Here is a 17327-nt window from a genome sequence, read left to right on the forward strand (position 1 = left end):
ATGGAATAGCTGCTTAGAGCAGAATTCAGCAATGGGGCAGCATCCCTGAGTGAGAGGGATGGAGGCTGCTAATGGCCCTGGATGGGTGCAAGGAGAGCAGCAGCAGCTTTTCATCACCAGGCTCCCTATCTAACCTAATCTGGTCTAATCAATTCTGCTTTTTACATTCCTGCCACAGCAGTGTCTGAGATGGGAAATGAAGTTGTCTGCAGTAACTAGAGCTGTTTGGGAAATGTGTTATTTTTTTCCCATCAAAAACGTCTGGTGAGAACATATGTTTTTGTTGAAGCAAGAGAAAAGCCCTCTGATTTTTATTTAGTCTATTCAAAAGCTGAAGCTCAGGGTTTCAGGTTGCTGGAGTGTCTGTTGGAATTACTGCACTTCTCAGCTCACAGAGAGGAATTGTCTGGGGAAATGTTAAGTGTCCATTTGATCAAAAAGCTGTTTTATTTGTGTGTTGCTCCAGGAGTAGAACACGACAGGGTCTGACTCTGCCAAAAAATCAGTCAGAGATAATTTATCCACCCTGCTGCAAACTCACCAGGTGATGATAGTCTGTTATGGCTGCACCTTTCTCCACACCTTCCTACTCAGAATCAGAGAATACCAGGCTGGAAGGGACCTCAGGGACTATCTGGTCCAACATTCTTGGCAAAAGCATGGTCCAGACAAGATGGCCTGGAACTGTCTCTAGCTGAATGTTCGAAGTGCCCAGTGATGGGGAATTGCCACTGGGAAGATTATTCCAATGACTAATTATTATCATAGTGAAAAGATTTCCTTTTGTGTCCAATAACCTTATTTATCCTCAGGTATTGCATCCCCCATAACAGAATCTGTCACTGGGACCCAACCCATGCCTCAGCAACTTCAATTCCCTGTTTCCAGGCTTGAGAGGGACTTCACAGTGCACCTGCTCGGTGTCTTCTTTTTATCCTGCTAGAAATATCTGGAGAGGAAATTTCATCTGATAAGAGAATGATCAAGAACAAGTTCTGGGGCTGTTTTGTGCTGCTTGAACCTGTGCAGTAATTCAATTTCTCCAGTGCCATGTTCATCCTACACCAGCTGAGGGTCTGAAATCTGTTTGCCAGGTTAATTTGCTTGCAAACAACAGACAATTGACACCAGTGCTGCAGCTTAAATGCTACGTGAGAGAATGTAAGCTGATGTGAAAGAGCAACGCCCCCCCAAAATAATGGATGGTGGCCACGTGCTCTGCTAAATACAGCTCCAGCTGGGATGCAGAAAGTGGAAAACACGTAAATAAGAAAGAGGTGGGATTGTCTGATGTGACTGCTTTGAGTCATGCACAAAGGCAGCTACAGGAGGTGGATGGGCGACCAGAACACGTGGGTTTTCCTCCACCTCTTCTGTTTTTTCCTTTGCAAAATCTTTTGTGGAAAGAATAGAAAGAAGTCCCTGGCAAGTGAAGCTGTGCTGGGGGTTTGTGCTCCTGTTGTGGGATGAAGCTCCCGCAGAGCTCTCCTAACTGAGATCCTCTCCTTCACCTGGCTGAGAGGGCCAGCTCTCCTCTGCTCCCATGTGCCAGCAGAAGAGGTGGCCCAAAGTCCCTCACCCACAAATGATGTCCTGGGCCATCTTCTCCATCCTGTCCACATCCCAGACCAAACCAGGTGGTCCCAGCTGGTCGGTCTCAGGCTGATGGGCTGCCAGAGCTATCAGAGCTCGTGCTGAGGCCGTGTCCTTTGGGTAAAGAGAGCTCTCTTCCCATCATGGCTCTGCCTAAGATTAGTCCTGTTGAATTCCAATGAGCAGCGTGTCCCACTGTGTCACCAGAGTGGGAGCAGCCTGGAGCAATGCCGGGCTCCAGCAGTCCGTCAGCGCTCAGCCCAGCTCACAGCCCGGCTCTCTGCTTGTGAAAAGAAAGTTACATTAGAAAGGCCTTTTACCCAGATACTTAATTAAAATAATATTGAAACAAGCAAGACACACTGTGTGCTAAGCACACGGTCACAGCTTCCCACAGCTCATTTGCAAGAGTGCTCAATAATGGCTGTGGGTAATTATTTTTTAATCAGCCAGTGTAAAGAACGATTGGCATGTTAACAAATGGCACTTATTTTCTCTTGCTCCGACGGGGCGAGATCAGAGGGATGTGGTGCCAGGCAGAGAGTATCCCCTGGCACAGCAAAACCCTTCAGCTTGCCATGGCTGGGTCTTGTGTTTGGAGATGCAAAGAAGTGGCTGGGATCAGGAATAGCTGGGGGCAGGCAGGAGGAGGCTGTGGGCATGGGGCAGCCCAGCAGCACCGAGGTGCTTGGGAATGAGGTTCTGGGTGCAAAAACAGGAGGAGGAAAGCTAGACAGAGATACCTTTGCAGCTATAAGGCTCCTATCCTCCCTCCCAGGTGAGCCAGGAGATCATTCAGGATGGTTTTGGGATACTGACTTATGTCTGTCCAGGACCAATTCTTCAATCAGGGAGACTTGGGCTGGCTTTCTCATTAATTAGCTGAAGTGTCACTAAAGCTCAGGTGTGATTTTGAGGGCAAGGGCAGTGTTGCCAGCCAGTGGTGAGCTCTACCCCTTGTGAATATTTTGCCCTTCCTAATTGCCTGCTGTCCCACTCCCTGAAAGTCAGGACTGGCTCAGAAGCAGGGCAGCTCTGAATTAGTGCAATTAGACAATTTTATATCCTTTTAAAAGCTAAGTGTCTGCTATATTTTATTCCTTCCAAATAGCAGAGCCATCAAGGGGGCACAGGACCTTTTCTCCAAGGTTCTTGCTCTTCTCCTTCTGCCTTCCTCCAAGGACAAGCCTGCCTGAACCCTGAAGAATGCACTTTCCCAATTCTGCCTTTTTGTTCCTCAGTTTGTCAGCCCTGCTTTGACTCTCAGAGGGCCTTGTGCTCCCGACAGTGCTTGGGCAACTTTAAACATTAATAATTCTGCTTGTTCTAAAACCACATTCTGGGTGCCATGAAAATTAATGAGGGAGCCTCTAGAAATCAATTTGCTGCTGTAAAGTCTCCTTTCTGCAGAGCTGGGTGCTGTGGGCCTTTGGGGTTTATTTTAGGATGGCAGCATTCCATATTCTTGGCCAAAGGATGTTCTGTCTTAGGCTTTTGCTGTGGAAAGATGCTCCTTATTTAACTGCCATGCATTTTCTGCCTCCTTCAAGTGACAAGCGTTGGTCAGGTCTTGCTCTGACTCTTCAGGTCTGGGTTTACTCAGTTGACTTGGGCCCAGGAGGTGCCAGCAGTGTCTCCTCAGCTTTGCAGGGTCAAGCCGTGCCATTTCTCCCAACCTTTCTTCATGGCTCTGGCTCTTCCTGCTGCTGCTCCCTGCTCATCCTACAGATTTCAGCCTCCTAGTTTTCAGGTTTTGCTCCCCTTAGGAGACACCCTGGCAGGTGAGGAGGAGCAGGACTCTACAGTCCCCTGATATCACTGCTCAGCTGAGCAAGCCCTTGCCCTCTTGTGGCTCAGTGACCAAGTGTTCCTGAAGCCTCAGCCCCACTGGCTGGAGAAAGTTCAAAGATGCTTCTTCCCTTGGGAAATTCATTGTCATCACCACAAAGGGGGCTCCCAAGACTTCCAGACAAGCTCTTGGTTTCCCAGCAGCTGGCTTCATGTGGCCTTTGTGTTCCCACGAGACTGTGTGGGCTCATCTTCATCTCGTCTTTCCATCTGGTTGATTTATTTCATTAAGTTGCAAAATTACAATTGACACATTCCTCCCACATTGAGTTGTTTTTCAGGGTGCAAAAGAAAAGACTTATCATACCACCCAAGTGCTGTAACTTCTGATTTTCCCATCTGGCCAGATGTGCTTGGTGCCTCTGGGATTTCAATATCCACATTGCACCAGAGAGTTTTACATCAGCCACTGTCTCCAACCTCTCCATTGTGGAGTGCTGTTCAGGGGGCAGAGGTGGGCAGGGCAGATTTCCCATTCCTTTGGTGCATGTTTATTTTATTTTTTAGTATGTTTTTGCTAATTATTTTGTTTGGTTCCCCCCAGGAGCAGTGAGTTCTCATGGCTGTCTTTCCTTGCAGAGCCTCCAACACAAATAAACCCAAGCATGGAGTAAGATCATAGGAGGGAGCTGGCCAAGAGGATGCTGATGCTGCTCCCACTGAGGATGACTTATGGGTCCCATTTAGAACCTTGAGGTGGGTTTGAATCCAACACCACCAGCCAGCAGATGATCTGTCTGTCCTGTTCCCTCCTTTACTTTCCACTCCCAAGATGAGACTCCATCTATTCCCACCTTATTTTATTTCCCCTGAGCCAGTGTATAATACATTTTATGCCCTCATCTTTGAGGTGCCCAAAGGTCAAATTTGTCAGAGAGCTTTTCCCTTTCTGCTTTTTAAAAGCAATTTGATTAAAACAGGTCTCTAAACCGTGCCCCTGCCCAGGCTCAGGGGACCCAGCCAGGACTCTTCTTCTTGCAAGTCAATTTTCCCTCCCAGTCAGTCCATTAAAATGCTTTTCCCTGCCAGAGCTGTTCTGGGTGAGAGCACTTTGCTTTATTAATATGGACATGTTTGCTTGGGAATTGGAAAAGAGGATTTCTGAGTGAATTTTATCCTCTGAAACAATGCAGTGGTTCTGGCTGTTTGTGGTTTATTTTCCTAGAGTAAGGATGAGATGGTTTTGCTGGGGAACTGACCCGTGGGGTTCTGCTCAGCTGGCTGGGGGGACATGCTCAGGTTAGTAAAACACCAACAGTCAGTATTTAGGTGTTGCTGCATCCCTGGTCAAATCTACATTGCAGGGAAAGGGTAATCTGGGTCCTGACCCATTCCAAGCATGGGGACAAGGTGAGGGACGCTGTGTGCTCACCCGGCTCCTGGGGCAGTTGCTGGAGGTGAGGTTCTCTGTACAACACATTGCACTGTTTGCACTGCAGTGTAAGCAGTGTTTGCATGCATCAGCTAGACAAACAGCTTGCTCTCAGATCTGAGATAAACCACCTTTCCAATCTCAGAAGGCTCTCCATATCCATTACAGTTCCTATTTAGATTCACTCTTAGCTAGAAAATGAGTACACATCTCTGCTGGTGGAGATGTTCAAGGGACACCCACATCTACATTTGGAGTTAATCTTGTAGTCACTCTCTGCCAGTTCCAATAAAATGAGCTCCCCTTTCTTCATCAAATCTCAGGTGGAAGTTGAGATTAAAGTGTGAAATTGATGTTGTGCAGTAAAGGCCTTTCTGGAATGGCCACTGAGCACAGGGACCAAGCACAATCCCCCCCACTTGCAGGGATGTGTGTACAGGCACACATCCTGTCCTTGCTTTTGAGATCACACACATTGACAGAGTCAGTCCCTGCTCCCCAGCCAGCACTCAGGCTCTCAGCAATATCTAATCTCTTCCTGTTGTTAGTGATGATTGCCATAAATACCCACAACACGAATGTGACTTCAGCCAGGCAGTTAAATTCCATTTGTTTTCCTATGATTTAAATCCCACTGTGTTAAAAAGTGTAATTTCTCTGCCTTTCCCCACTGCCCTCTGCTCTTCTCCATATGGAGATTATGAGCTGGGGGAAAGTAAATGCCTTATTTGAAGTAAAAAAAGAGAAAGATATTGTTGAAATAACTGCTGTTGGAGGAAGATACATTTTTCAAACACATCCTCTGTGCTCAGCGTGAGGCAGCAGCTGCCTGAGTTTCAGAGCATTATGGTACATTAGCCTCCACATGCAGTGTTGCTTGCTTTGTTTATTATTTTAATTTCCACGTCTCTGGCAGGCGTAGACGGTGCCAGGGTGACAGCATGGGAGGAGTTAAAGGCTCTCCTTTGCCATGCACTGGGGCTGGGGCCACAGGTATCAGTCCCCCCAGGCAGCCACCTAAGGGAGCAGGGCAGGGCTGGGACACTGCCAACCCAGCAATGAACATGACAATTCCTTCTCTTTGACTGAAAAAAAAGTGATCTGGAGCCTCCAAACTCAGCCTGTATGGACACCCTGGAGCCTTAGCTACAGGGGTCTTTGGCAGGATGTTGTCCCAGCTACTCCATTCCTACCTGCTCCAGGGGAGGAGCTGTCTCACTAACAGCAAGGGAAGGTCAGTGTCTGTCTGTGGAGAATGATCTGGGTGAGATAAAAGGGGTTATTTTTCTTCTTTACGACAGCAGCCCTTTCTCACTGAGCCCTCTGTGCTCCCCTTGTGAAAGAAAAGATAGGAAAATGTGGGTTCCAGTCAGCCCCCATCTTCACTCTATCCTGTGCAGATGGATTTCTTTGTCTGTGTTTTGTTTTAGTGTCTCCAGAAAATTAGGGCAATTTTTGAAGAAAAAAAACCTGCTTTGTAATGGGGGGGAGAAAGACAGAGAATATGTTTTGACATTCTGTCTCCAAGCACCATCCCTTTGTCTCCACCAAGACTCTACGCTGCATTTGACCTGAATTCTCAAATAGCTCTGGCCCTCCTGAAGGTCTGGTTTTCAACAAAAACACCCCTCTTGATTCACCAGATAAAGTTGCCCAGGACCACTCAGGAGGCTGCTCACAGAGTGCTCTGGAGTGCCAAGACCTCACAGGGCTTCTAAATTCCCCATCAGCTGGGTGATTTAGGCAGAATTTCTGTGATTCTGTCTGTGACCTCATCCTTGGGCTGTGCTGATGACTTCATCTGTCCCACTCCATTGCCTGGAGAACCCCAGAAGATGGGAAGCTTGGGAAATATCTTGCTCCTCTGAGAAGCTATTTGCAAACATTAACATAAAGCCTATTTGTATGCATTAAAGGCCAAAGTTAGGCTGAGTTCCTCTTATCTCCAACGCCCTGATGAGATGGGAGGGAGCACACAGTATCTGATGGTGGGTGGATGGGAATGAGAGGTTGGATTCATTAATGACACTTTTCCCTTTCTGCCTGGTTCTGGTACCAGCACAGATTTGCAAAGGAATGCAGTCAGTGGGTAGCAGAGATGCTTGGAAAACTGACTCTGTTTGCCTTTGCAAATATGGAAAGGAAGTATAAATCAAAGTAAACTAATACTGACAGCTCTAGAAATGGACTTGACTTCTGATAACAAAATGACACTGGAATAAAATATTGCCTTAAGAGCCAAATGATTTGACAGAAAAGGGCTGAGCAGCTCTGGCAGCCACTGACACATTGTCCAGTGCTGAGTGCCAGATGGCTGATGGCCTTGGTGAGCTGGCTTGGCCATTCCCTGTGAGTGTGAGCATCCCAGGGCATGGCTGTGGTCACCCAGCCTGAGCTCCCAGTGTCACAGACAGTGGGCCTGTGTGGCTGCACTCAACTGTGCCTGCTCAAAACCAAGCAGATCCTGGACCAAGATCCAGCTCTCTGGACTTCAGGCCCTGACAATGAGGAGTCTGCTCTGAGCTGTCCTGCAGGAGAGGGCAAGAGAAGGTGGTGTCCTGCCACATCATCATCCCATCTGCCTTGAAACCCCTTCCTGGAGTGGAGCAAAACATCCTCTGGGAGTGCCCATCTCCCCTCTGACTGCAGGGAGAGCAGACATGGCCAGTTCCAGACATGGCCAGATTGCAGAGAGTTGAGTATTTTCCTGCATTTAGTAGCTTTTCACACCCCAGTGGAACAGATGGGAAAGGCATCTAGGGGTCCCAGTGGGAAAGGTGCAAATCCATCCTGCAGCCCTGCATACCAGCATGGCCAAATGCTCATCCATTGCAGCCACTGCAGGTGAAGAGATAAGGAGAAGGAGCAAGACTTTGGTTGCTGTGAATACCCAGCACACGGAGGAAACAGAGAGAGACATTGATCTCCTTTACTGCTCAGTGCTGCCAACAGGAATGGAGCAAAGAGCTGCTCAGTCCCACTTTGTCAGAAAATCCTGCCCTGAGTATTAGTTTCAGGTCATCCAAAAGAGCCTAACACTAAACATAAATCACAGTCAGAGATGAATGAAATTATACATGTGTATGTGTCCTTACTCTGCTATTATTGTACAGACAAAGCTGGGACTTCAGAGCCAAATGCTTCGAGTTCAGATAAAAAATTCTGGTCTAACCTCCCCATAGTGCCCCTGAATCAGGCCAGCATTTCCAAGCCAGAAGGGGCGGCTCTGTCCAGCCTTTATTTTAGGTAGGACTGAAATTTGGAAAGATGAAATGAAATCACATGGCTTTGCCAGACAGCTGACAGTCAAAAATAAATGTGTTTCCATGGGAAAAGGGGAGAATTTTTAGCAAATGTATTAAGGCTTGCTAATCTCAAACCTCTGTTTCACTTTCTTTACAAAGCCAGTAATTGCAGAGAGGATCTGGAGGAGCTGGAGCCACTTGAGATGAGTGACTTGTAAGTAGAAACTAGTTTGAATTTCACTTTTTGGAACTGACGGTGAAGGGGCAGGGTTGGCTGGTTTCTAATTCAGTGTTTTCCAGGTATGTTGTATAACTTTTTTTCTTCCAAATCTCTGGAGTGGTCCATAATGAGCAATTATAAAAGGCTAATCTCATTAAAAGGAAAATCTCCTCATTCATTTAATTCTTAAATCTCTTTCTGTTGGGAGGGGAATATTTAAATGAGCTTCCTCCCATTATAAAGTTACTCCATGGTCTGTTTTTCATCACAGTTAAATCAGAACAGGGGCATGAGGTGCTTTTACTTTAATCTGTTTTTAATTTGATTTTCCTTAAATGAAGTTGGATCATTTCTGGTGCAGAGTCCTAGAAACCAGGGAGATGACTAGCAAGAGGTCATTTATTCTGCTCCGTGGTCCCAACAGGGACCCTGAAGTTTCATTAATGATCATTGCAGCCATAAAGAAACCTGCTCATTTTACCCATTGGCCAATAAATACTTTATAGTATTTAATGGGACTCTTCTTTATTTAAAGATGGGAGGGACAAGAGCCCTTTGTGGAAGCAGAATCTCACGGGGAGAGCTGTCAGCAGGGAGGAAAGTTGTCTACACATCATGGGGGGCTGAAGAGAGGGAGTCAGAGCTGGAGCAGGAGCTGGACCTCATCCAGCCATGTGTGGGGCTGGGGATGCTGGGCAGTGACAGAGGGGACAGCAGCACCCTGGCATGGCAGGGGAGGCAGTCACAGGTTCTGCACCAGGACGGTGCTTTGTTATCTGGGCTGGGCACTCCAGCACTGCCAGCCTGCATGCCTGGATAGCACTTCTGCCTGTGCCAAATTCATCACTGGGCCTTTCTTCTGCTCCCCTTGTGTCCCTTATCAGCCAGCCCCGTGCTTCAGTACCCACCAGTGCTGTCAGGAGACAAGGCTGTGCCTCCACCACCATCCCTCCTCTCCCCAGGGCAGGACTTGGCCTCTCTGGTCACCCAGTGGGGGAAGGCAGAGCTCAACAGGACAAAAGTCAATCTCAATAATAAAGTAACAGACTGCTCCAGGATGAGGAGAGTACCTGGAATTACTTTTCATTCAGAAGTCAGCCCAAGATAAGTCAGCCCAAATGCCAATATGCTAATGCTGGTCCTTTAGCAGTGTGCTCTGCCAGCATCTCTACCTTGCTGGTTCCACATCTGTGACAACCTGTCTCTCCTCAGCACCAGAGATACATATTTTGCACAGAAATTAGGGCAAATCATGCCAATGTTTCAAAGTGAGTGATTAAAAAAGGCCAACATCCTTACTCCATGCTCTTACGCGTCCTCTTTCTTTCCACCCTTCACCCCCACCCCGCTGAGCTTCCCACCACATTGTCTTTGGAAGTGACTCCATGGTTTTGAGTTTGATCCCTGCCTTCCATCTGCTCCTCTCTCCAACTTTCCAAAGGCAAATATCCAGAGTTTGACTTGTAAGGATGGAAAATATTTTCCTAAGGGGAGGAGAAGAAGAATGGAGGGTTTGTTCAAAGAGAGAAACTTCAGCACGGTGAGGGACATTGTTTGCAATGGTCCAAAGGAAAACCTGGGATTCAGACATTGTCAGAAAATTGCCAGCAGTAAAACTGGGACCTGAACCAGAGTGTCACAAATGGTTGCTTTGGCAAGAAACTGGAGTTCTTTCTTGGAAGAGGGTTTTATCCTGGCTGCCTTTTCCTTTCTCTATATTGTTTCAAGTTTTAGGCCACTCTTCCTTTCTGCAGTGAGACAGTCCATGGATGATCTGTGCCCATCCCTGTAGGAACAGAGGAGCTGCACAGAGGCAAGGTTCAATTCTTATCTTGTCTAAAAGCATTCACAGACAGTCAATCCTGTCTCTCAATAAATGAAGTATTTCCTCTCCAGTTTATCTCCCTGGACTCCAGCAGCCCAGATTGCTAATAGGCAGCAGCCTCTTCCCTCAGCAGAACAATTCTTTTTCATTCATGGATTGTTCTCCTCAAATTCAGTCATGACAGAAGTGGAAATCCATTTTTACACCTCGTGGGCTTTTTGTCTGGAAGAAAACCCTTTCCTGTTGTTGAAATGAGTCCAACATTGAAAGTATTTTTAAACCTGCAGACAGATTGCTTTCTCTCTTGGTCTTGATTAATTTAAATGTAAAATTTAGGTGAGCAGTTCTTGACTGTAGAAGGCTGGCTGTGGAGTTTTGTTTTCTAGGAGTCATCATCCAGAGCATAGTAAATAAGCACAAAATGAAATAAAACTAAGGAAATATTATGAATCAGAGTATTCTTATTAGGAGATCTGCAAGTGATATTTTCATTTTGGAATCAATGAGTAGCCATTATAATGGAAACAGTAACCTTAATAAAAAATGACTGTGGTAAAATGATCTGTGGAAAGAAAAGGCCTAAATCCCTGTATATAATTTGGAATCCAAAATGCTGACTTTAAAGGAAAAAAGGTTGGAATATGGTTTTGTTTCTTTTCCTCTGAAAATGCTGACTTTAATGCTCCCCCCCTCAAAAAAAATCCATTGAAAAATGCAGAAAATATTTCAAGTGAAAATTATCCAATACTATAAATATCACTTCCATTTTTGAATGTAAAGATGTGATTTATTTGTGAGGAACACTGCAACTTCCTAAAAAAGTCTACCAGTGCTTCATCAAGCTGCCTGACTCCCAGCAAAGTGCTCCTGCATGGAAAAACCAAAGCCCTGCAGGCTTGCCCAGCCTAACTCCCACCAGCACAGACAGCAGTGAAAGGACCCTGGGCAAACTCTTCACCAGCTCTCCAAATAAAAATGGGAATTGTAGTTCAAACTACTCTTAAAATCTGCAGGGAAGGAGAGAAGGATGGATGGATGGGTGGATGGGTGGATGGGTGGATGGATGGATGGATGGATGGATGGATGGATGGATGGATGGATGGATGGATGGAGGGATGGATGGATGGATGGATGGATGGATGGATGGATGGATGGATGCTCATCATCCCCCACCAGTAACTCTTTTCCCTGCTTGGCTGGTGATGTTCCAGCTGTGTGCTGGCACAGAATCTACAGGATAATTCCCCATTTTCAGGCACTATGAATGCCCAGATACGAGAGAGGAAAACAAGTGTAGCCTTGCCCTGAAGTCAGAGCCTGGTTAAACCCCAGCCCAAACATCTCCAGCTGGATGAGGGCTACGTTTAAGGAGAAACCTTTGCTCCTTTTTCCCTCAGGGCCCCAGGAAGCCTGTGAGAATGTAGGAGATATGCTGGTAAAACAAGATTGGAGAAGCAAGACCAGCATGACAGAGCTATTCCTGCCTGTCAGTTCTTTCTAATCCCGAGGCTGCAGAAACAGCTGGAGCTACTGCTTACACTCCTTTCTTCAGAGACCCAGAGCCCTCACAAAGATGGGTATTTTTTCCATGTGCACAGCTTTCTGGATGCTATTTTTGCTGCGCTGTTTGATCTGCTCCCGTGGCGTGATGATATTTCTGTTCTATCCTTTACAGCATCTTCCCTGACAGGGTGCACAGCGCCTTGCAAACATCCACACTTATGAGCTTGCCTTCTCCCTTTGGTGGAGAGGGAAACTGAGGCAGGGGGAAGAGCTGTCACACAGCCACGGTTACTCAGGGAAAGTAGGAGACCTCAGGAGCTGAGCTCTGGGTTCAGTGTTTTAGCAGCAAGGCTGTCCTTCCCCTCTGAACCGGGCTACTTCAAGTTGCCTCCGCGTTTTATTATGTACAGGATTTTCGTCAGACGTGCAAAGTAAATTAGCACCGTATTCACAGCCATAATCACCTACCAATGATCTCATACATGTGGCACAAAGGGAAAGGATCTGCATGGGATTCTGTTCTGCAAGTATAATCCGCCCATAGCCTCCTTGTTAATTAGCTCCTCTCAAGCATCCAATCTGTGGCAATTATAGCAATCAAAAATGCATTCATCCCCCCACCCCTCCTGCTCCCCATCAGCACCTGACAAGCCGCAGGCACATTATCCCAAACCATGGCAAGCGTGCTCTGATAGGACAGAAACCTCCCCGCCGCCTGACTCAGGATTCATCACCCACAATACCAGCCCTGGCACAAGGCCGCGCATACCAGGAATTATTACAAAAAAAGGAAGAAAAGGAGACAGAAAGAGACAGATTTCAATTTTCTCCCATAGTTTTGGGAGCCCATAGAAAATTGAGTGAAAGATGTTATTTAGCCCATTGGGTTCAATTGGTGTCATCTTCTTCTTCTTCTTTTTATTTTTTTTTTGCTGATGTCAATGAAAAAGTGAATCTCTCTCATTTTAATGTTGCCTGATTGAAAGAGCTGCTCGCCACATTGCGCCAGGAGGCCCAGGTGGGATGAATGCCTGGGTGATGGATGCATTGTGCTGTGCTCCTCGAGGCACACTTTGTGACAGCAGTGGTGGGATTGCACTGGGGGGAGTTGGGAGTGGAATCCCACTGCAAAGATCTGCCAGTTAAATGCAGCTCCTTCCTCCTCCTGCTGTTTCCCCATGCTTCTTACTCCAAGGTCTCTGGGGCATGTGAGAGCAGCTACTGGTGGCAATCTCAGTGTGAAGATTGCACTGCTTGCTCCCCTGGGATCAATAATATTGTATTTCTTGGGCAAACCCCTTTGATTTTGCACTAGTACCTGTTATCTCAGTAATCCTAGAGGTAAAGCTGCTCCTTAGCTTCCTGACTGGAGTTTTTCTTTGCTGTACAAGTATACAGATAAAGAGCACCTTTCTCAGTCCAGATCCTGTCACTGACCTGCATGCACTTGGTCCCAGGAGCCCTCCACAGCTCCCCATTGCTGTGTCCCAGTGCAGGCACACAGGACAATCCATGTTGTGCTCCTAGGTCAGTCCTGTGCAAAATAAACCAGCTGAGCTGGTTGCAGCAGTGCTCACAAGCCTCCTAGCCCAGCTGGTTTGTGGGGAAATCGTCCTCCAGGTAGACTGACCCCTTGGGAAAGTTGAACTCTCAGTCTAATGCTCCAGCCTGCCAGTGTGAGAGACACAACAGGCCCAGCTGGTTAAACCATTCTGGGTCCTGCAGACTGCATGATGCTGCCAGGCCTTTAGCTCTGAAGTGTTGAGAGAAGTCCACCAAGGGAGAGATGTGCAATAAAGCACAGGCTGAGCACAGAAGAGTCCCCAGGTAGCTGCTGCATCCAATATCACTTGCCCCTTGGTCTCCTACAAGGTCCTCCCAAAGAGGGAATTACTGCTGTTCACAGATAAAATATGTCCTTCTGATGCTCTTGAACTCTTCTGCCTTGAAAAGAAATGTCAGAATACCCACAGCCCCCCATGGCCTGCATGGAGCAGAGGCAGGCTGATGAGGGAAGGATACAGAGCCAGAGGCAGGCAGAGCACCTCCACAAAGAACTTCTCTGCAGGTATTTGAATGACTGTATTGTGCTCTCTTTGTCCATCACAGCACTTTGTGCTTGGCTCCAGCCCACACAGAAAGCACTTGGGGCTAGTCCTGCTTTTCAGGCTTCACTGACAGCTTGTGCTGCCCAGGTCCTCACTGCAGCCTGAGACACCTGCCCTGGCACAGCAGGGACAAAGTGGGTGGAAGGCAGGAAAAAGCCGTATGAGCAGGACAGTTGCTGCTGTAACCAGAGTTTTCCACCTCTGTCTAACCAGGATAGTGTGAGGAAGTGTCCCTAGGCAGAGCCAGCCCTGCAGGCAGCATCTGCCCGGGATGCACATGGAGACAGCAGTTCCCAGCTACTGTCCAGGGAGGATCACAGGGTCCTAGGCACTGGCCCAGCACAGTGGCACTAGTGAAGACCAGCTTAGATACAGGTGACATCTGGCCTTGGGGTCCAGCAGGATTTCCTCCTCCTGGCATTGTCATTTTTATCTCTCCCCTGCACCCCTCTGCACCTTGCTTGGCATCTCCTTCTCTTGCCTCTCTGCTTTCAAGCTCATTTCCCTCTAACCTGGACTTGCCACAAGACCACCCTCACTGCAAGTCCTGCTGGCCCTGAACTTTGCCTGCCCTCTGGCATGCAGGGCAGCACCAGGCAGAGAAGCAAGCCCCAGGTACCAGCTCTGGCCATCTGCCATCCACAAGGCTGCTTCCCTTTCCCTGCCCAATAAATAAAAACACTGAAGAAGTAGCTCCATCACTTGAGGTGATTCATGAGGCAGCTGAATGCCATGTGCAGGATTTTTCAGACATGAAGTGACTTTCCAGAGCACTGTGGTTGCCTCAGATCTGCTGCTTATGTCCATTTGTTTCGAGGTTCATGGTGGGGTTTCTTTCCTTTGAGCACAAAGCCTGTTTGCTATCTCTCCTCCTTCCACGTATTCCTGGTGGGGGAGAGAACTGAGTTGCATCCTGGGATGCGAATGCTTACGGGGTGAGGGCTGGTAGAAAGTAAGCCCAATTGCCAGCATCCTGCATGAGGGGGATGCTGAGCTGGGGTCAGGGGGTGCTGCTGCGTGGAGGTGTTGGAACCTCTGCAGAGGGGCCGAGCCTCTGCATCGGTATGGAAACGGCTGGAGAATGGGAACTAATCAGTATATACGGAAATAGTGGGAATATTAGCTGAATTAGCTAAGCTGTCATTCAGTTTCCCCTTTCCCTTCCTGCTTTCTTTCCTTCCCAAGCCAAAAGAGCTGGTTTACATTCTAATGGCTTTAATTACTTCACGAAAATGTGAGCGGATGGGGAAGCGCTGCCACCAACAACGCTTTCATGGTCGGCTGAACGCAATTGGAATTAATTTGGCTGGGATGGCTATTAGCACTAATACTCCAGGGCTTGCCTCGCTGGTGGTGCTTTAACTTCCCTTGCCTCTGACGGAGTGGAGGCTTCCAGGCACTTGCTCAGTTGCCCACCCGCTGAGGCACCTCAAGGAGAGTTGGAAAGTGCTCCCTCTCCTTATCATCTCCCTCAGCCCTGGCTTTATTTTACTTATATGTGTTCTTATTTCGGAAATAGAGCTATCTTTGAGCTATATCAAGCCATCTTTCCTGTGCCTCCATCTCTCACAATTGCACTCTCTGGCATCCAGAAGATGTGAAAGTGCATCCCAGCTTGGCTCTGTGCCTGTGTGCTTGTCTCTGTGGGTATATGTGTATATTGTCTGTGGCGGACCGAGAGGCTGAGCTCCAGCTGCTCTGCCTTGGTGGAAAAAATAGCAGGAGCCCCTCCTCAGCTTAGTCACACCTGCTAGCTTACAACATTTGTGGGCACTTCACTTCTCTAGGATGTCTTCCTCTCTGGAAATGGCCTGAGGGTGTAAAAGCATCAGTGGAGGGACTGGCAGCCCTTTGGCAGCATGGTGCTCCAAGGTTCAGCAGGTCCCTATGAGGCTCACCTCTCCAGGAAGCCAAGGGAGAAGCAGCAGCTCTGGCAGCACTGGGGCAGCAGTTCTGTACCTGGGGGCTGAAACTGGCTGCTGTTTTCTGCACAAGATCCCCTTTTCTACAGCCTCAGGATGGACTTTAACCCCAGAACCAGCCAGAGCTTCTGTAGACTTTCTCCTCCCTCCCTGCCTGTGTGTCCTGCTTAGGATCAGGCCATGAGTGCCACCTTGCAGCCAAGCCTTGGAGGCAAGTGGCTGCTGGACTGGCACAGCTGTGCTGGCAGTAGGTGATGTGCAGGCTTGAGCAGGTGTGGACTGGCCAGGAAATTACATCTTCGCATATTAGCACCTCTCAGAGCTGTGTTTGCAGCAGGTCACTTGGATTGGTCACAAAAAGCAAAAGCGTGTCACTGGTCCTTTATTCCCATGTCCCCTCCAGCCCCATCTGATCCCACGGCTGCTGTGAGAGAAGCAGGATGTGTAGATGCTTTGCACGCCCTGCCATCACATTTAGCCTGGCCCCTACCACTGCTGCAACAGCCAGGGAGAGAGATCTGGCTGGGTGTTAATAAAGAGCCTGAAGGAGAAGGAAATTAAAGTAATCTTCTGCATTGTGGCCTTTCCTCTACCCCCACTGTGCTCCCTCCTCCCTGTCTCACACACACTCCACTTCTCATTGCAAATGTTCTCTCCTGGGATGGTTTTTCTTTGATCCGTCTGCAACCAAATCCTCACAAGCATCACCAGCTTCACTGATTTACAAATCTGTTGTGCTTGAGTGGGCTAAGAGGCCTGACACTGCTTTGGATTTCATGTCCCTTTCAAACTTCAGCTGGAAGGAGCCAGTGCTGGGACCGCCTTAGCTACTGCTGGAGTCTGGTATTCCATAACCTCCCCTACACTGTCTAAGTGCCTGTTTTCTGTGTCACACTGGGCTGGAGCAGGGACTAGCAGTATTAAGGGTGCTGAGTGGGGCCAGGGTTACTCCTCTGGGAGCTTTTGCTCTTGGTCATATCTTCTAGCAAAGCTTCCCCAGGCTCTTGGGCCACCTGGCTCAGCCTGTTGTGTCCATCTGGCTCCACTCTCTTCCCCTGCACCTGCTGAATTGATATGGGGTCTTTACAGCATCATGGATCAAAACTTTGATACACCCTAGTGCTTAGGAGGGCAGTTGGCCCATATCAAGGTCTTTGGATGCTCCAGAGCTTGATGTGAGATACCTCCCTGGACTCCAGCCAAAACCTGAGGCCAGGCAGGTTGCAGGCTGCAGGGAAGTCAGTCTGGTTCCAGCCCTGCAACTGGATGTGCCAGGATACAAAGAGAACAATCAAATATTAATATTCATCCTTGAGCACTGGTGATGGACTGATTACTGTCTGCAAGGAAGATATCAGACTGCTCACGGCAGGGACAGCTTTCTGAGGTATAAAAGAGATTATTGTATATTTAAAATACAGACTTTGAGAAATGTTTTCTTGGCTCCAAGAAGAAAAGCTTCTTTATTTGTGGAGTTAATTTGCATTTACTGTAGCCTGCATTAAAGTTACCCGTTTCCTTTCATTCAAGGGACTTCTCCTTTGTTCACATGAAAGCAGGCAGATTAACCATCTGCAATGCACGTGTTCCTCCTGCTAATTGCTCACGGAATTCTTCCCTTTACGCTCCCCAGAACGACTTCCCAAAGAGTAAGCCAAAGTCACCACAACTTCCCAAGAAGATTACCTAGG

This window comes from Passer montanus, unplaced genomic scaffold (assembly GCF_014805655.1).
Source record: "Passer montanus isolate IOZ18808 unplaced genomic scaffold, ASM1480565v1 scaffold29, whole genome shotgun sequence".
Taxonomy (NCBI): Eukaryota; Metazoa; Chordata; class Aves; order Passeriformes; family Passeridae; genus Passer; species Passer montanus.